At 36.0% G+C, this 22,569-nt stretch overlaps 1 long non-coding RNA gene across 1 annotated transcript; it reads right to left on the reverse strand.

Moving 5' to 3' along the window:
- Positions 1-3,325: 3,325 nt before the first annotated feature.
- On the reverse strand, positions 3,326-5,694 carry LOC131594893 (uncharacterized). The gene is made up of 2 exons (XR_009281590.1): positions 4,529-5,694; positions 3,326-3,918 (listed from the first exon to the last, which is right to left on the reverse strand). It is a non-coding gene; the product is annotated as an uncharacterized LOC131594893 (long non-coding RNA).
- Between the last annotated feature and the right edge of the window lie 16,875 nt (positions 5,695-22,569).

Below are 22,569 nucleotides of genomic sequence, written 5' to 3' on the forward strand. Positions count from 1 at the left end.
TGTGTTTGTCAGAGAACATTTCATTTGCATAAGGCCAATCTTGCCATTGTCTAGATTACTTCAAAGTACTTTCAATTGTATTACTTTCGTTGTTATCAAGTACTTCTCATTGTAAGAAACTCATTTTGTTTGAATAAATAAAAATAATGCAATATACAAGTTTTTCTCAAATCATTTCATATTTGCCATCATGTTTATTGATATTCAACTCATTTGTCTTAAGCAACTAAAAAAGGAGAATGATGAAAATCAAAAACACATGAACTACTAACTGTATGCTTTTGGAACAAGGATCCTGCTGACGATGTACAGGCATTGTTTCAATTCCCAAACACTGGAGTTATAAGGGAGTGAAACCCTCGTCAACCCTTTTGAGCCTAAGGAGTAGGAGTTTCTTTTCAAATATACAAAACCCTCAATCTTAACCAGGGGCAGGGTAGTCTTCAGTTAGTGCGACCGAGCGCTCAACTTTCAGGTATTCCATCAGAGGATCAATCATATATCATATCTCACAACAAAAGAAGAAGAACACAATCCACAATGGATGTCTCTCATTCACTAAGAAGAAGGCAGTCACAACCTTTTCATCAAGTCAATCACAAAAGTCGCACAACTTGTTCCCGAACGAGACAAAAAAAAGAATGAAAAGAAAGTTATGAATCATGATCAAAAAAAGGGAAACAATAGCCCGCTAAGTCAAAAGAAAAAAGAAAAGCTTTGAAGCAATTGACTTAGGCAAAAATTAGGGCATATCCCGCTGGACAACGAAAACCAAAATCAAAAGAAACTTTCTGTCCAGGCAAAAGTTAGGGAAAGCAAAAGAAAAGAACAAGAACAAAAATCCTCCAAGGAACAAGTTGTTGTGACCATCAACGGAAGCACTAAAGGGTGACTGCCACCTCCATCAACGTCGCAAAGGATCCTCATCTGTCTCAGTCCTTCCTGAAAGGTGAACACTCGTGTCGAACTAGCTGAACGTAGGACTGGAAAACATCACGAAGAGGGGTGGGTTAAGTAGAACTTGAGCCTTTATCCTTTGTTTCTCAAATCGTGAACCCGGCCACGTTACAACCCTCAAAAGTCCTAATTGAAGCAGGGTCCGTTGCGAAAGCATACAAACTGTAAAATCATGTCAAACTGACTCCTAATGTTGCTGTGTCATTTGTGTTAGTATCAGTACAACATTTTGACAAATAAAAATGTTTCCTTAAGATTAACATGTGCATTGCATTCTCATTATCTTTTTCAAAACAGATTTGTCTCTAATCAGAAGGTAAGTACTTGATACCAAGGAAAGTTCAACATTGAAATTCCATCGAGTAATCCTACAAAGGCAAAGGTTGGTCATCCACAAGGCAAATACTTGAAGAATCCATCTGGTGGAAAAATTCCTTTCAATCTGGGGCATTCATCCCATGATCAACACTGCGGCATACCATTGCAAATCTCCATGACTCAAGCATTATCAAAGTTCTACCTCGAGAGATCATACAAGCTGGAGCAAGCTAGCCACAATTCATCTCTTCATCTTTGATCAAGTGTCAGATATCGAGATAGGTGTTGAGGAGTCAAGCCAAACACCTCACCTCCACAAATTCTATCCTTCAAGCTTTGACCTTTCCATAAAGGCATCCTCCATCCACTTATATCTTAGAAACAATTATTCCATTCATACATTCATCACGCATGTCATTGCATTCTCATCATCATTTCTCCCACAATATTTCAATCATTAATAATCCAGGGGCATCCACCCTACCTTGATTCTCAAGCAGAGTGTCAGAACTCCACCTAATCTATTCCCCACAAAAGCAAAAACCCTGACCATCCCATTAGTACACTGCATATAGAACTCATTGCATTGCATCTCCAGAAGTGCATAAAACAAATCAAACATTGCATATGAAGCATAAGCCAAGTTACTCATCAGATGAGGTCCCTACAAAGTATTCAAGTTGATAGTCCACTGGATCACTCAGAGTTACCATTGTGGTGTCATCTCCCAATGTCAATCATGTTCATCTTTCTTCAACCCAGAGTTGATGTTTTTGTGTTCAACCCAGAGTTGACTTTCCTTTCATCTTTTAACCCTGAGTTAATTATATCTTCCCACTCAACCCAGAGTTGACGGTTATCTTTTATTCAACCCAGAGTTGATCTCTTTCCCACTCAACCCAGAGTTGACAATTATTTCTTTCTTAACCCAGGGTTCACGGTTACTTCCCCACTCAACCCAGAGTTAACGGTTATCTTCTCTCTTTCCCACTCAACCCAGAGTTGATGGTTATCTCTTTTCCTTCCCACTCAACCCAAAGTTGACGGTTATCTTTTATCCTTTCCCACTCAACCCAGAGTTGACGGTAATCTTTTGTCTTTCCCACTCAACCCAGAGTTGACGGTTATTCCTAATTGTTCACCTTTCCTCTTTCAACCCATAATCGTTATCCAATCTCTTGTTCAACCCAGAGTTGATTTCCTTGCTTTCTTTTTTTAACCCAGAGTTAATACTTATATCTCATCCCACTAATACTGATTTCCCTTTCCGTTCTCAACCCAGAGTTGATGTTTACCCCTTATTCAACCCCGAGTTAACTTTCCTCTATTCTTCGACCCAGAGTTGATCTACTCTTCCTTCTCGACCCAGAGTCGATGTTTATTTTGTCCCTAACCCAGAGTTAATTTGTTCAACCCAGAGTGGATACAATCTTCCTCAGTGGATTTGACACCATTTCCTCCCCAGTGGATCACATCTCTCATCAGGCAAATTTTCAGGTTCTCTTAATATTTAATCTTCTTCTACCTTGAATGATCGAAAGGCTAGCGCCAATCTCACATTCAGGTTTAAGACGATTAAATAGGGGCAGCTGTTGCACCCCAAAATTTACCCATCTAATTTTACTTCTAATTGGTTTAAGCTTCATATTCATTTACATCTTAGTTCATCAATAAAATCATGCATCATTAAACAACCATTGACATTGGAATCAGAGATCTTAAATTATTAAAGTTTCTCTATTTCTATACTTCGAGACTGATTCATCTTCAAAGATTCTTCAAAATTTTGCTATGGAATTGATAATACATAAGCGCTATTCTTTCAATCGTTTGTCGCTTGTCAAGGAAGTTAACATGATTTGAGGAACTAAGATCCCATTAAGTGACAAGTATGGGATGTGTGCATAGATACCAAGGTGTTGCTAAGGTTCATTCATTTAATCTAAAATAAGCCCAATGCGTTTCAAGGCCGTGCTCATTCAGAGAAACATTCAATTCAATTACGCATAGAAGGAAAAGTTGAACCTGTAACGGGATGTAAAAAAAAAAAGGAAGAAAGGATTCTAATTTCATTTATTTGAAAAAAGAGTTATGTTATTACAAGGCCATCATCATCACATCAGTACAGTACCAAATACACCATTACACTACATTACATTACATTTACAACAAGACAAACCACAAAATTTGCTCTTAGCCTACTGTCCTAATTTTAAGCTTTCATCAATGGTGTGTTTGCTTCAAAGCTTCAAACCATTCAACCAATACAATAGGTCCCTGCATAGAAAAAGGATGGCAGCCATTCCACACTTCAAGTCAAGATCCTTCAACAAGATTATAAACAAAATACTGTCAAGTTCAAACCAGCATACACATATGCTAGAGCATTCATTCTATTTCGAGGACGCTACACAAAGGCCTTTATGAGACATTCAATGGTGATTCAGAATTCGCTTTGCCATAAGAGTTGGATCTTGACTGTCAACCTTTGAATTCAGTAGCGGCTTCTGAGGTGCTGCCTAAACCATGGTTCTCGGAGGGACGCTCCTGATGATTGGAGTTGGACTTACAACCTAATACTCTATTCAAACAACGGATTTAACCAACATGAATCCGCTACACAGTTCTAGATCGAAAACAACCCTGCACCAGTTCAGAAAAATAACAGGCTAATCAAAGAGCTTCGATTACAGAAAAATCCAGGAAATACATACCAGCAGCCTACACAAACCATATATTCAAATAAACCAAATCCTAACAGGGGCATACATATCTATTCATAACAGAATACTACATCAGAAAAACAGTACAGAATCAAGCATGTTTAAACAGGTCCGAATTCGTAATCCAATCACATACAGCTGCAGCCATTTATATTCAGCCCTGCACCATTCAAGAATCATACCAAAAAGAGGCCATTCAAAACAGAACCATAGCCATACATGTCATACACATTCAAATATGAATAACTTTGCTAACAGGGGTTAATTAATACTAACAGTCAGTTTGATTAACTTTTAACTATCAGTCCTCATTGAACCAAATATCACTTCTACTATCATTTTAACCTTCACTAACAGAATATTCCTATAACCAATCCTAACAGCATAACTAATGTGTAACAAACTTTCTAACCATAACTAATTTTTCCTAACAGATTTCTAACAACCTAGCCAAGTCATCACTAACTTCTAAACCATCTAACAGAATCTCCAACTGAACTCTAACAGAAAAAGGAGAGTAGAAGACTAACCTTCAACTCTATATAACAGGGGCTTCACCATTGTTCAGGGTCTTCTTCAATTCATTCTTCAAGCTCTCTCCACTTCACACCATTTCCATCTTCATCATTCATCAAAGTTCAACTCTCTCTTCACTTTCACTCTCCCTTCACCATTTTTGCTCTTCCCCATTCATCTCCACCTCCACATCATCTTCACTTCACTCTCTGCAACTTCATCCATCTCCTTCACCTTCTTCAATTCAATCCTCAAGCTTCAGCCATCTTCAATCTTCCTCTCCACTCTCCATAACTATTCAATAACAGTTCAGAAATCTTCAATTCTTCCCCCTCTCAATCTTCAATATTCTCCAATCTTCGACACCTCTTAGCCGTGATTTGATTCATTTGTATCACAACAAGGAGCGTAACAAAATTCAACGGAAAAGAGGAGATTGACAGAGAAATATAGGAAGGAAAAGATTGTAACAAGAAAACTCACTGCGGAATCTTCATCGAAATTCTTCATCAATCACTCCGTAGAAGCATCACAGTTCGCCAATCGTCTTCATTTGTTCGCAACCGGATCATCAACCCCGCATCGAGATTCAACCGTGAACCTTTGGCTTCTTTGAATCGATATCCTTATCACTACAACACTTCTGCATCATCATCATCATCTTCGATTTACAACTTCAACATTCATTGCGATAGCTTCGAGCATCACTTTGGCCGAATCATATACAAACAATATCATCAACACACGTCACGATCTACGGAATGTAAAAGAGGAAGAAGAAGCAAAGTATTGCCTCTGGATTTCTTGCCATCTTCATTGAGCCTTTTGCTTATCGGGGGCGAGATGTAACGGATCTGAGATGGAGAGTTGGATTGAGAGACGAAGAGGTGATGATCGAAGCAAGGAGGTTCACGGCGGTGCTGTAATTTTTCGATCGGAGAGGAGAGCGAAGCTCACCGTGCCGCCGCTCGCGAGTGAAGGGGAAGAAGTTCAGAGGATTTGATACGACGCAACAGAGTAACCCTAACTTCCCAATTTTATTTATCCTTTTCTTTTATTAATTAATTTCTTTTCATTATTATTTTTGTAATAATAAATCTGGATCTATAATTACTTTGGGCCACGAAATTCCTTGATACACCCATGATGCCCATACTGCCATTTTGGCAAGAAAAATCTGATACAAAATTCTGAAAAATTGGAAATACATTGGGTTCACACCCCATTGGCCCATCATACCACAGTTTTTTTTGACAAGAAACGGAATCTGTAACAAAAACGCCCCTGGGCCAAATCACCATGGGCCCTGCGCCCAGCAATCGCTCTTCACACCTTAAATCGATTTTTACCCCCCTGTCTCATATAAAATTAGTAGAATTTAAGTTTTAATTAGATTCTTCTCCTATTTCTTTTAAGTAATAAAAACACTAATTTTCACTTCTTGTCTTTAGACTTTAATACAAATTTTTGTCATATAAGAAATGTTTATAAAAATATTAGTTTTTTTAGGCTAATCATTTTAATCTCTTTTGTTCAAATTAGAACTCAATTTCTCTCATAAAAATCAACCTAAAAATAATAGTACTTTTAATTCACTTTTGTGCTATATTTTGACTTGTTCTATTTCATGCTCTTGTACCATTTTCATGTATCCTACTTGTTGACTTCTAATTGTGATCTTTATTTTCATATTCTTTTATTCTTAACCTTAGGTAGAAACCATGATAACATTAGGTAGAAATTCCCTTCATACTTAGGCTAGTTTCTTTTCCTTTTCAACTTTAAAACACCTAACAACTATCCAAATTGAATCCCCATAAAAAAATTCCAAGAAAATACTCTAATAAACATTAATAAAAAGTGAAAATCATAAAAAGGGAATGGAAGCTTGAATCTCCCTTGCTTAAGGGAATCATTCGAGTGCTTGGATCTCCCTTGCTTAAGGGAACCATTCGAGCGTAAGTTTCCAATTTCTAAAAAACACAAACCACAGAGCAACTCGAGTTTCCCTTGCTTTAGGGTTCGACTTGAAACGCTCAAAATCTCTTCTTCATCTCGCCTCCGAGGCATTCTTTCCCTTAATCGGACATGTTGCTTCCTTTTGATCGCAGACTGGTAACGCATAAGACTCCACTCAACAAGCTGCTATCCTGACGCTAGACTGCGACTGTAACTCCGTCCACTAAAAAAGACAAAAACAAACAAAAACTAAAGAGCCGAACTACGGCGCACTGATTCTTGAAAAGGATACGTAGGTATTAGGTCGCGGGGCCTAAGCGAGCACAACTATTTATAAACCTTATTTTCCCCGTATTTCTTTTTCTTTCATTTGCATGCATTCCCTTTGCATTAAGCTTTAGATTTATAGTACACACCCTTTAGATAGCAACAACCATAGGTGGATACCATCGAGTACGATGGGCGTGAGGGGTGCTAGCACCTTCCCCTCGCGTAACCAACTTCCGTACCCTAACTTTGGTCGTAAGACCTTTTCTTATCCTCTCTTCATCTTAGGTTTCCTGATATTCCTTTCCCTCTTTGGGATAAATATATTGGTGGCGACTCTGTTCATAATAATTTCGCGAGCGTGCGACACATACCATCACGAACACATCTCAGCCCTGCATAACACATGTTCAAACAGTTCAGCTTTCACCATGAAAAAAGAAAAAAAGAGTAAACCTGATCCTATATTCAACTAACAGTTTTGTGACCAATAACCCACCCTCTGATTCATGACTATAATTAACCGAGTAACTATTCCATCCAACTCTACACTAACAATTATTACCATACTAACACTAGCTGCTTGTATTTACTATTAACTCCCTAATTCAGCTTTTAACTATCACACTAGTTCACAACAAACAGATAACAAAACAGTTTTGTAACTAACTTCCATAACCTACAACCACCCTGTAACTAACAAACAGAAAGCTAACAGAATCCTAACATCTAACAGATTTATTGAACGGATTTCAACAGAAAAAGGAAGAAGAGTAACTAACCTGGGAACTCTATATAACTGGATCCTCACTCAGCTTCAAGTTTCTTCACCATTTTTCACACTTCATCTCAGAACATTCATTCATCTCCACCTCTCAACTCTTTCTCCATCTTCATCTTCTTTCACTCATCCTTCATTATATCCACCATTTTCAATCACCAACTCAACCTTTACTCCTCTCCAAATTCATCATCTTCATCGCTTCTGCACACTCAATTCAACCACCATTGCCACCATGATTCACCTCTGTCATCTTCTTCCACTCTGAGCCTTCACACTCTCTCCGCAACATCTTCATCATCGCCATAACTCCTTCTTCAACGCACATTCACTAATTCAACTCAACAACCATTAAAGACTTCGTTCATCATCTTCACTGCAAGTTCGTCATCACCTTCATCATCGGAACTTCATCTTCATCCGCAACAACGAAAACATTCATCATCATCTTGGTCCTTCAACCACCAGATTCCTCAACCTTCAACAACCTTCAATCACCAATCTCGAATTCTAGCTCTATTTCAATCGCGCTTCATCATCAAGAACACCGCAAAGAACAAGTCGAAGACGAGATTGAGAGGAAGGGATCGAGAGATGGAAATCAGAGATGTAGGGACTGAGACGAGAGTGGACAAGTGGAATACGTGAGTTCACGGCGGCGGAGGAACCTTCGATCGGAGACAATATCTAGGAGGCGCCGCTGCGTTTGAAGAGAGAGAGGAGATTGCTTCACGAAAAAATCCAGAGGTCACAATTCCGAACCCTAGTTCCTCTTTCATTTTCTTATTTTTTTGTTAATTATTATTTTTTTATTATTATTCTGAATAATAATATGATAATAACATTAATCCGAATAAACCTCATGGATCAAACAAACTTCTGGGCCATTGCTGATTACACCCCATGTGGCCCGTCACTACCATTTTTGGCTAAAGAAAATCTGGACAATAATAATCAATCTGAATCAATCTCTTTGGGCCTGCCACGAACAGCTGTTATTCGCACCCCTCGAGGCCCATACTGCCGTTTTTGGCAGAGTCATTGCTGTAACAATAAAACTCTGTTGGGCCCTGCGCCCCTATTACTTATCACACATCTATTTTCAGATCGCACCCCCCTGTTTCCATTAATATTTGTAGGTTCTATTAGTTTTTTTTGCCATTTCTTTTTAGTGAATAAGAACTAATTTTTCCCTATTAATTTTGAGACTTTAGTACATAAATTTTGACATATAAAAAATGACCACAAAAATATTAGTTTAGGCCTTTATTTTAATTCTTTTGCTTGATTAAAATTCTTGTTTTTGTCATATAAAAAATCATAAAAATAAATAGTATCTTTTGATTCATTTTGTACCATATTTTGAACCATTTGTTTTCATGTTTTGTGCTATATTTTCAAGTCATTCTTTTAGTCAATTTTGTGTGTAATTTTGTACCATTGTTTACTTGTGATTTTTACTTGTAATTTCACTTGTTTGCTCCCTTAATTTTTAGGACCTATAATCTTCACAATTTTAGGCTTAGTCTCCTTTCCCTTAAAATCCTAACATTTAGGTATAATCATAACATAGGCTAGTTAATCATTTTAGGCTAGTTTTCCTTCTTTCCCTTTTCAACTTCAAAACATCTAAAAAAGGACGACGCGAATCATGCTAATACTCTTTTTTTAGTGGGAAAGGAATGATTGGGGCGTAGGCCCCGATGTATGTTCTTTTCTACTTAGTGGGAGAAATGATTGAGGTGTAGGCCTCGATGTATGTTCTTACCCGCTATTTAGAGAAATGATTGAGGCATAGGCTTTGATGTATTTCTCTAATTTCTAAACACTTAAACTTTTAAGGCATGATTCAAGTCACAAATTAATTTCCCTTAAAAGACATCCAACAAAAAACACTTCAAAATATCTAATAAAGGCTCAGACCTAAACAAAGTAAGGAAGTGATGCGAAGCCTTGTAGTGGGTTTTCGTCCATCATGGAATTACACCTAAAAAACACAAACCAATCATCTCTTCTCTCTCTTGCCTTCAGGGCATTCTTTCCCTTAATCGGACACGTTATTTCTGCTCCATTCCCAGCTTAAGACTCCAGAGGTCGAGCAGTGGAGTGCGAATGTAACTGTTCAACTAAAAAACACAAAAACAAACAAAAACATGTGAGCCGAACTACGGCGTTCTGATTCCTGAAAAGGATACGTAGGCATTAGGTCGTGGGGCCTAAGTGTAACACCCCTTTTATACCCAAAGTGAATAAGCATATAATCAGAGAATAAGCATGCATATAATTCAAAAGGGCGTCACATCGATGTTTTCAAAAACTAAAAGCTTTTAAAAACCGACAGCATTTATCTACAATATACAATACACCTGGTCATTTTAAATAACACTTAAATATTTAATTACAATTCACACAGAATATGCATTCACAGCGGAAAATACTAAAATACTCATGTATTTCATAAAATGATTCATGTCCCATACCATGATCATATCTCAATAATACTCTAAACATAAAATAAATCAAAATCAGAATATTTGGCTTGAAAGCCTCTCAAACAACAAGTAGCCAAATAACAAGTTTTCAAGTCATAAACATAATACATAACCAAATAGAAACATGAGTTCAATACGACTAGTCTACCCAGTGTTACATGACCAGAGCATCGACTCACTACCTAATCTCCAACAAAACACGGAAGAATATCCAGCTAGATCACACACAAGCTACTAAACTCCAGAACCTGCATGTCGCCAAACGAGGGCAACATTAAAACAGAAGGGTGAGAATACGAACCATTATGAAGAAAGTATAACAGAATGTAATGGTTAAAGCAACACTTCAAGTAATTAGTCATACTACGTAAAATGGAATAGATAATAGTAATCAACACATATTTCACATGTTATCGGGTATACAACAAGCTGAAATAGTATAATATTTCAATTCTACTTTTATATTCTCAATTAAGTACACAATCATAATTCTCACATATTCACACATCTAATCAAATAAGTATTCAACTTCACTCGTTTGCAATTAACAAACTCATACACATATCACAACTACATCAACTTCACATACTCAATTATCGCATAATTTTAATGTGACTCAATGCAAGATATGTGACACTATGCATGTGGTACCGAATTGTGAACCCAAAGTTTCACCGCTTTCCGATTCAATATCTAGAATCCAAGCCACGCTTCCGATCCGGACAAGACCAAAGCCCACCAAATGTAAACATATAGTTTACCGCTTCCGATTCACTTTAGAATCTAAGCCTCGCTTTTGTTTCAAAGCAAACCACCTTTGTTTCAAGGCATCCATGATATGAATGTATGTACAATGTTAATCAAACATATGCAATTAAGATCATCTCTACCATCTTAATATTTAGCATATCACAATAATTCACTCAATGAATTATCCACAATATTGTACACAACATTCTCATCACATAAGCATTTGTTCTCATATAATAGTCAACACACAAATTTCAATCCACCATTCTAACTAACACTAATAATTATCACTATCATATGCTAACTCACATTTTGTCAATTTTATATGATTCACTCACTTTCATATGAACCAATAAGTCATTAGTATTTTATCACCTAACTATATTTCTAACTTTAATTTTAGGACCATAATAGAATTACAATTTAATTACTATCTTTACTATGGATATATTAGTTTACATTAAAAAAAACAATGTCATGCAAACATGTTTATTTACTAAATAATCTAAACATATGGGTATACACTATATATTCTTATCCATGGCTACAGTAGACTCACTTTCCATTAATTGGCCAAGTCAATAAATACAGGGGATATAATAATTGTATACTAGGATTCACGTTTTCCATCTCAAAGGAAGTTCACGTTTTTCTTCCACTGACCCATCAATGGCATTAATTGGTACTTCATGTTTTATCCTAAAAGAACTATGTATAAACTTGTAGCATTAGTCATTCTATCCATGAAAGAAATTAGTGTGTTCACATTTATCTTAGCCAATAAAATCAATAGCAGCATTTCTCATTTAATCCTTCATACATTGTCTCACATGATTAACTAAACAACTAGTTAGTAATGCTAGCACTTCAATCATTAATGTGTTGGTACCTCATGCTCCTATTTGATTGGCCAAGGAACAGCATATGGGGCGGTAATTTTTATTAAATAACAAGTTTAGTGAAGTCACAATGTCATCATATGAGAACAATGGAAATACAACATATAATAAAATACTCGCTACAGTAAAAGAATGATTTACAAATGGTAGTGCTACACTGCAGTAAACAAACTGTAGACAAGTAATAAAATAAAAGTATGGAACCGGGCACGTCCAAGTCAATACCACCACAGCTTCATTTCGCCCACTAGTTATCAACAGAGACGTGTTCATTCACTAAGGTGCACTAGTGGTTCACGTTTTCCCTTTTACTAGATTTGCTACTGTAGCGAATAAGTGAAAGAAAATACAAATAAACTAAAGCCACACTGTTATCCAAATATTTCTATTATCGTTCCGTTCCTTGTTTTTCTTTCCAGATTTCATTTCATACAGCCACAACAAAACAGTGTGTTAATAAAGTAGATAGTCATGGTATTCACAAAAGTCTTTCAGGTTTTAATAACAAAATCTAAACATATTAACTCTACCCATCATCCCCATATACTAACCCATAATGATTTGGGATTCTCCCCCTTACCTCTTGATTTCTCCTCCAAAACCCTAGTTCCTCTTCTTGTTCCTCTCCTCCACTTCTATTCTTGAAAACCAGCAAAATGAAAATGATGCTTCTACCCCTTATTTCCTCTCTTACTATATTACTCATATTGGGCTTACCCAAATAATTCCACTTTCTAACTAATTAGGCCCAATTGATAAAATAGAGTAGTCAAATAAATAATTATGCTCCAACAAATAATATTATTACCCTTAATATTATTTTCCGATTAATCCAATTAAATCCGACTTTATCTCAAATAAATAAAATCCAATAATAATATTATTTCTAATATTATTTCTCTACATACTCCACTTTATTAATTCTTCGATTAACCGAATAAATTCCAACTTCACTTAATAATCCGAACATGTTTCTCAATAACACCGACGATCCAATTAATTATTAAACTTCGCCCAAATTAAGTAAATAATTCCTTATTTAATTTAATTAGCCAAATAATAAAATTCGGGCTGTTACAACTCTCCCCCACTTAAAATATTTTCGTCCTCGAAAATTCCGTTGACATAACCAATTCAACACCAAAACCATATCCACACTCTCTCTCGATTCATACCGATACAAAAGGTTCTACACTTACGACTACACAAAGCTTCAAAAGATGTCATTCCAATTTCTGAAGAAGATACCATGCAAATACACAATCCTTTCGATGCACAACTTAGCAAGTCTCTTCATCGAATAATCCATCTTTATCGAAATAAAATGAGCACCTTTCGTCAACTATCCGCACCGGCCTAACTCACTTCACAATTACCCGATGTCTCGTTAATCTCGAAACAAATCCGTAGAGATACTATCTCACTTCCACTCGAAAATAGATAATTGTTGCACCGAACGAAACGGTTCCTGACAAATCCAACTCAAAGACACACTTCTAGTATATCTCTCTTCATACTTTACCACTACACATTTCCTCAAATTTTGATACATTTTTAACACCATGATTAATACTCAAATCATTACGATGTTCCTCATCCAAAATTCTCTTTGTCCGAATTCGAACCATCAGGAATACAAACTCAATCACAATATCTCATGACACCATTCTCGACATTCCAAAAGTTATCACTTTTTCCTTGGTTAATCAATATCATCTTGTCGACCAATTGCAAAATCTAATTTCTAACCTTCTCCAATCTTGTCAAAATATCACAAGTAGGCTTCAACATATCAACTTAACACACGAAGACGTCGCTTCACAACCAAACTCAACTCTCTAAATCGTTCCAACGATTTCCAATTCTTGAATTCTCAACATAACTTATAAAATTATTTCCTACTCAATGCATCGGTCGCAACCTTCGCTTTTCCAAGATGGTAATTCAAACCAAAGATTAAAATCCTTCGAAATTCTACTCGTCTTGTTTACCTCATATTCAACTCTTGTGATCACTCAACACATCAAACCTTGATCCGAACAAATAATGCCTCTTACATTCCAAAACAAACACAACAGTAAACAACTCCAATACATACATCGAATAATTCCTCTTATGAAATTTAAGTTACCTTGAAGCGTAAGCTACTACTTATCAATATCTGCATCAACACACCTCAACTCGAAATCCCATATCCAAGAAAATTCACTTCTTCCAACCAAAACTCACATTCAGAAAGCTTTACATAACCTTCTTCTCTTTCAGCACCGCTAACACAATCCTTAAATGTTAAACATGATCATCGTCGCTCTTTGAATCAAATATCCTCAAGAAACATTACCTCATAGAACCTTCTTTCTTCTTACTCGACGAACAGGGGTAACTCTACGACTATACACTCAGACAATGAGCCTCTTCTCAAACAATTCCTCAAATCTACTCTTCAATTTCTCCTTAGTCGCTTTACACGCTACCAAGTTAGTAAGAGAAGTCTATCTCGTCCAATACGATCTCGTCTTCTATCAACAATAGATTAAGGGTGATCAAGTCCTCAATTTGTCAATAGACAGTCGACAATCATAATGAAACATAAACCATCGTTACTAAACCATAATAGTGTTCCTTCAGAACTCGCACTCGAAATCACTTAAAACACCAATACCCAAAATCTCTCTTAAAGTTACAATTACTTGCTTCAACTCCAAACAGTTCATACCAAAATTCTCATCAAATTGGTCTAGCGGAAAACAAACTAAATCAATCCCAAAATCTCTACCAAGATGCTCAACGGATAATTCGAACACGTAAAAGAAATAGAAACAAAGCCACAGCAGTTGTATCAATAACTACACTTCCATGCATAACAGATAAAAATGAATCCAATCTTATAGCACAATCCAAAAATGAAATAATGCGTTGCACCATTATCAATAATAAAGCACGTACCTCAGATTAACTTATCCTTAGAAGTAGTCTCAGCACCAGACAACGCAAACACTTTTCCTTTTGCTTGATCCTTCTTTGGCTTATCGCACATGGCACAATTGTGCCCTTGCTCACCACAACTGTAGCAAATCCTACTCGAACCAACTCCACAATCAACAGTTTTGTGATCCGTCTCGCCACACCTGTAGCACTTAATCAGAATAGAAGCTCCTCCCCCACTTGGCTTCTTGCCAATACTAGATTGTTCCCTCATGTCATCATACGATTTCTCACGGAACTGTTCTCCTCCTCGTTTCAACTGTAGAAACCTCACTTCTTTCTTTCCACACACATCTTCTGGAAAATAGTTTCCCAAAAATGTATCACGGAAAAGAGTCCAAGTAACTTCAATACCTTCTATTTCAAATCTCTGCACAGTATTACTCCACCAAACGTCAGCTTCTTTTGTCAGCATGTGAGTACCAAACTGTACCTTCTGTACATCAGTACAACTCACGACTTGAAAGGTCTTCTCAATTTCTCTCATCCATGCGTGCGCTTTGTCCGGTCCATACCCTCCTTCAAAGATTGGCGGGTTGCACCTTCGAAAGTCTCCAAAAGCACGAAACTCATCCTTTCCTCCATAACCGACATTCTCTTGCGGCGCTTGTCCAATCGCACCAGTCCACCTCATCATTGTCTCAACATTAATGTCAACATCCCTTCCTGCAGCCATCGTCCTAAACAACCAAACAACCAGACAAAACAGTATCGATCGTGTCAGATACACGAATCAAATACAACAGGATAAAAGACATTAATAACCTTGACCAACTGGTCGACCATGCTCTGATACCACTAATGTAACACCCCTTTTATACCCAAAGTGAATAAGCATATAATCAGAGAATAAGCATGCATATAATTCAAAAGGGCGTCACATCGATGTTTTCAAAAACTAAAAGCTTTTAAAAACCGACAGCATTTATCTACAATATACAATACACCTGGTCATTTTAAATAACACTTAAATATTTAATTACAATTCACACAGAATATGCATTCACAGCGGAAAATACTAAAATACTCATGTATTTCATAAAATGATTCATGTCCCATACCATGATCATATCTCAATAATACTCTAAACATAAAATAAATCAAAATCAGAATATTTGGCTTGAAAGCCTCTCAAACAACAAGTAGCCAAATAACAAGTTTTCAAGTCATAAACATAATACATAACCAAATAGAAACATGAGTTCAATACGACTAGTCTACCCAGTGTTACATGACCAGAGCATCGACTCACTACCTAATCTCCAACAAAACACGGAAGAATATCCAGCTAGATCACACACAAGCTACTAAACTCCAGAACCTGCATGTCGCCAAACGAGGGCAACATTAAAACAGAAGGGTGAGAATACGAACCATTATGAAGAAAGTATAACAGAATATAATGGTTAAAGCAACACTTCAAGTAATTAGTCATACTACGTAAAATGGAATAGATAATAGTAATCAACACATATTTCACATGTTATCGGGTATACAACAAGCTGAAATAGTATAATATTTCAATTCTACTTTTATATTCTCAATTAAGTACACAATCATAATTCTCACATATTCACACATCTAATCAAATAAGTATTCAACTTCACTCGTTTGCAATTAACAAACTCATACACATATCACAACTACATCAACTTCACATACTCAATTATCGCATAATTTTAATGTGACTCAATGCAAGATATGTGACACTATGCATGTGGTACCGAATTGTGAACCCAAAGTTTCACCGCTTTCCGATTCAATATCTAGAATCCAAGCCACGCTTCCGATCCGGACAAGACCAAAGCCCACCAAATGTAAACATATAGTTTACCGCTTCCGATTCACTTTAGAATCTAAGCCTCGCTTTTGTTTCAAAGCAAACCACCTTTGTTTCAAGGCATCCATGATATGAATGTATGTACAATGTTAATCAAACATATGCAATTAAGATCATCTCTACCATCTTAATATTTAGCATATCACAATAATTCACTCAATGAATTATCCACAATATTGTACACAACATTCTCATCACATAAGCATTTGTTCTCATATAATAGTCAACACACAAATTTCAATCCACCATTCTAACTAACACTAATAATTATCACTATCATATGCTAACTCACATTTTGTCAATTTTATATGATTCACTCACTTTCATATGAACCAATAAGTCATTAGTATTTTATCACCTAACTATATTTCTAACTTTAATTTTAGAACCATAATAGAATTACAATTCAATTACTATCTTTATTAGGGATATATTAGTTTACATAAAAAAAAACAATGTCATGCAAACATGTTTATTTACTAAATAATCTAAACATATGGGTATACACTATATATTCTTATCCATGGCTACAGTAGACTCACTTTCCATTAATTGGCCAAGTCAATAAATACAGGGGATATAATAATTGTATACTAGGATTCACGTTTTCCATCTCAAAGGAAGTTCACGTTTTTCTTCCACTGACCCATCAATGGCATTAATTGGTACTTCATGTTTTATCCTAAAAGAACTATGTATAAACTTGTAGCATTAGTCATTCTATCCATGAAAGAAATTAGTGTGTTCACATTTATATTAGCCAATAAAATCAATAGCAGCATTTCTCATTTAATCCTTCATACATTGTCTCACATGATTAACTAAACAACTAGTTAGTAATGCTAGCACTTCAATCATTAATGTGTTGGTACCTCATGCTCCTATTTGATTGGCCAAGGAACAGCATATGGGGCGGTAATTTTTATTAAATAACAAGTTTAGTGAAGTCACAATGTCATCATATGAGAACAATGGAAATACAACATATAATAAAATACTCGCTACAGTAAAAGAATGATTTACAAATGGTAGTGCTACACTGCAGTAAACAAACTGTAGACAAGTAATAAAATAAAAGTATGGAACAGGGCACGTCCAAGTCAATACCACCACAGCTTCATTTCGCCCACTAGTTATCAACAGAGACGTGTTCATTCACTAAGGTGCACTAGTGGTTCACGTTTTCCCTTTTACTAGATTTGCTACTGTAGCGAATAAGTGAAAGAAAATACAAATAAACTAAAGCGACACTGTTATCCAAATATTTCTATTATCGTTCCGTTCCTTGTTTTTCTTTCCAGATTTCATTTCATACAGCCACAACAAAACAGTGTGTTAATAAAGTAGATAGTCATGGTATTCACAGAAGTCTTTCAGGTTTTAATAACAAAATCTAAACATATTAACTCTACCCATCATCCCCATATACTAACCCATAATGATTTGGGATTCTCCCCCTTACCTCTTGATTTCTCCTCCAAAACCCTAGTTCCTCTTCTTGTTCCTCTCCTCCACTTCTATTCTTGAAAACCAGCAAAATGAAAATGATGCTTCTACCCCTTATTTCCTCTCTTACTATATTACTCATATTGGGCTTACCCAAATAATTCCACTTTCTAACTAATTAGGCCCAATTGATAAAATAGAGTAGTCAAATAAATAATTATGCTCCAACAAATAATATTATTACCCTTAATATTATTTTCCGATTAATCCAATTAAATCCGACTTTATCTCAAATAAATAAAATCCAATAATAATATTATTTCTAATATTATTTCTCTACATACTCCACTTTATTAATTCTTCGATTAACCGAATAAATTCCAACTTCACTTAATAATCCGAACATGTTTCTCAATAACACCGACGATCCAATTAATTATTAAACTTCGCCCAAATTAAGTAAATAATTCCTTATTTAATTTAATTAGCCAAATAATAAAATTCGGGCTGTTACAACTCTCCCCCACTTAAAATATTTTCGTCCTCGAAAATTCCGTTGACATAACCAATTCAACACCAAAACCATATCCACACTCTCTCTCGATTCATACCGATACAAAAGGTTCTACACTTACGACTACACAAAGCTTCAAAAGATGTCATTCCAATTTCTGAAGAAGATACCATGCAAATACACAATCCTTTCGATGCACAACTTAGCAAGTCTCTTCATCGAATAATCCATCTTTATCGAAATAAAATGAGCACCTTTCGTCAACTATCCGCACCGGCCTAACTCACTTCACAATTACCCGATGTCTCGTTAATCTCGAAACAAATCCGTAGAGATACTATCTCACTTCCACTCGAAAATAGATAATTGTTGCACCGAACGAAACGGTTCCTGACAAATCCAACTCAAAGACACACTTCTAGTATATCTCTCTTCATACTTTACCACTACACATTTCCTCAAATTTTGATACATTTTTAACACCATGATTAATACTCAAATCATTACGATGTTCCTCATCCAAAATTCTCTTTGTCCGAATTCGAACCATCAGGAATACAAACTCAATCACAATATCTCATGACACCATTCTCGACATTCCAAAAGTTATCACTTTTTCCTTGGTTAATCAATATCATCTTGTCGACCAATTGCAAAATCTAATTTCTAACCTTCTCCAATCTTGTCAAAATATCACAAGTAGGCTTCAACATATCAACTTAACACACGAAGACGTCGCTTCACAACCAAACTCAACTCTCTAAATCGTTCCAACGATTTCCAATTCTTGAATTCTCAACATAACTTATAAAATTATTTCCTACTCAATGCATCGGTCGCAACCTTCGCTTTTCCAAGATGGTAATTCAAACCAAAGATTAAAATCCTTCGAAATTCTACTCGTCTTGTTTACCTCATATTCAACTCTTGTGATCACTCAACACATCAAACCTTGATCCGAACAAATAATGCCTCTTACATTCCAAAACAAACACAACAGTAAACAACTCCAATACATACATCGAATAATTCCTCTTATGAAATTTAAGTTACCTTGAAGCGTAAGCTACTACTTATCAATATCTGCATCAACACACCTCAACTCGAAATCCCATATCCAAGAAAATTCACTTCTTCCAACCAAAACTCACATTCAGAAAGCTTTACATAACCTTCTTCTCTTTCAGCACCGCTAACACAATCCTTAAATGTTAAACATGATCATCGTCGCTCTTTGAATCAAATATCCTCAAGAAACATTACCTCATAGAACCTTCTTTCTTCTTACTCGACGAACAGGGGTAACTCTACGACTATACACTCAGACAATGAGCCTCTTCTCAAACAATTCCTCAAATCTACTCTTCAATTTCTCCTTAGTCGCTTTACACGCTACCAAGTTAGTAAGAGAAGTCTATCTCGTCTAATACGATCTCGTCTTCTATCAACAATAGATTAAGGGTGATCAAGTCCTCAATTTGTCAATAGACAGTCGACAATCATAATGAAACATAAACCATCGTTACTAAACCATAATAGTGTTCCTTCAGAACTCGCACTCGAAATCACTTAAAACACCAATACCCAAAATCTCTCTTAAAGTTACATAAACCATCGTTACTAAACCATAATAGTGCTGTCAAAATAGTGATTTTCTACTACTGGGTACGCTGTAACCGGGTAATAGCCCGGCTGTAACCGATTACAGGGTGGGAAAATAGAGAAACTGAGAGTTTTTGAGTGCTGTAACCGGGTAACAGCCCTACTATAACCGATTACAGCAGAGTTTGAATAATAGAGAATGCAGTGACAGTAACGTGTAACCGGGTAACAGCCCTGCTGTAACCCGTTACCCCTAACAACTTTTCAAAAATTTATTTTCTTAAATAATTCACAACTCCGTTTGGGTCCCCGTTCGAAGCGTTAGAAAGCTAACGAACTTCCCTTTGTGATGAAAATAAATTGATTAGTACTAGTTGATTTAATTATTATGTGGTTGTGAAAATGGCATGTAATTGTATGTGTATGTCATGGATTAATGTTATTTAAGGACAAAAGGTATTGGTATGGTGTACTATGTGCTAATTGTTATACTTGGAATTGATGAATGCTAATTTCTATGCATTGTTGTGATTGTTACATGATGAATGTATGTTGGACAAATGGTGGATAATTCAATATGTTGAATTTTGGTGATACGCTTAAATATTAAGATTATATGGATAATTCTTAATTGCATATGTTTTTGGTAATTGTATGTATACAGGAGGCTTAAATTCATCAAATGTAGATGTTGTTTTTGGCGGTTGTTGAGGATGAAATTGATTGTCTTATATGAAATATGTCAATTGTGATTGATTAAATCTAGGTGAATGGTATTGATGTTATGTCAGTGTGTTTATACATTGTGTGCATATATTGATGAATGTGACAATGTGGTAATATGATGATGAATGATTTATTTTGAATGATGTTGTGACATGTACATACTTTATTAGTGATGATAATGGTGAGTTGAGATGAGACGATGTGATTCATCAGATCGGTGATGTTATATGGTGGCTGAATCCAGAAGATGTGTTGGATCAGTGAGGGCATAATTCCCATTGTATGGAATTTGTGCCGGTTAGGTCGTATCTTGAAGATGTTGGATCGGTCGGGTGGGTTAATCTCATGTTTGGTACCACATGCATAGTGTCAATACATTGCATATGCATATTGTTATAACATGATTGGATGATTTCCAATGTTATGTTTTGGTGATGTGCTTGTTGTTCTTGAAGGTGGAGAAAAAACACAAGAAAGGGGGGATTGAATTGTGTTCTTTATCAATTTAAAATTCCCTTTCTTTTTCTTTAACGTCTTTTCTTCTTTTTGTTTAATCATCTATTTGATTATGCTTTGATGTTGCATATCAGATATCAGAACTACTGACTTGTTCAATACAGTTCTGCAGATTAGAGCTTAGAAGTTCTAAGTTAAATTGACATGTGCAGAAAGTAAAAGACACATTCATTTTTATCCTGGTTCACCTTCTAACTAAGGCTACCTCCAGTCCACTTCTTCAGGTGATTTTCCTCTCAACAGAGGTCTTAATCCACTATAACCAAATCATGATTACAACTGCACGATCCTCCGTCGTGACTAACCATCCTGCACACAACCAACTGCTATGACTAACCATCTGGACAATGACCCGTTCAGTGATCTCCGCAATATATAACGTCCATTGACTCAGGCACCCTGCACAGTCTATCCACTATGACTAACCGTGCACAACCAACATGTTTTGACTAACCCCTAGTTGACTGAACCGTTCAGTGATCCCAGTAGGATATAACGTTCATCAAACTAGTAACCTGCACAACAATGCGTTGTGACTAACTCCCTGCACAGCTACCTGTTGTAACTGACTACAGATGATGAACCGTTCAGTGATCTTCACGAGATATAACGTTCATCAATCTTCTGGAAATTACACGTGTGCTTCTTAATTAAGCAGATGATCTCCTATTCTCAATACATATGTTTACGACACTATGACTGGAAGTCACTTATGGTGCCTAAACATTCTATCAGAAGTTTCCTAAGATATAATACACTACGAACAACAACTCTATGTGTTTTACAATTAATAACAAGAATAATACATAGTCTTGTGGTCTTCTATTCATGAACTTCTGAATGAGATCTTCTTCATTTTATGATAAGCATATTAAGAGACAACGCTCTTGTATTGAAGGCTTCTTGTCATGATCTTCATCTTCAAATCTTCTTAAGCTGATTTAGAGCAACAACTCTATTGTTGATTGCTTATCATTTGATCCTTCTTAAGAAGTTTAAGAGAAACAGCTCTTATGTAGATTTTCTTCTTTAGTTCTTTCCTTGAATATGGAGGTTGAAGTTTTGGAGCAATCACTCCTTCTTGTAAGACCATCTTCTTTAATTTTGATTAAGCATATGTTGAGGAATTGCTAGGAGAATTGATTGCTTCTTCAGAAATATCCTCATCTTCTTTACCCAGAATGAGCTCTTATATCTTTTGATTATGTCTTCATCATCAACTTTTGATGCATCTTCAGCAAGTGTACTGCTCAATTCTCCTATGAAGCATACTGCTCA

Source organism: Vicia villosa, linkage group LG4 (assembly GCF_029867415.1).
Source record: "Vicia villosa cultivar HV-30 ecotype Madison, WI linkage group LG4, Vvil1.0, whole genome shotgun sequence".
Classification (NCBI taxonomy): domain Eukaryota; kingdom Viridiplantae; phylum Streptophyta; class Magnoliopsida; order Fabales; family Fabaceae; genus Vicia; species Vicia villosa.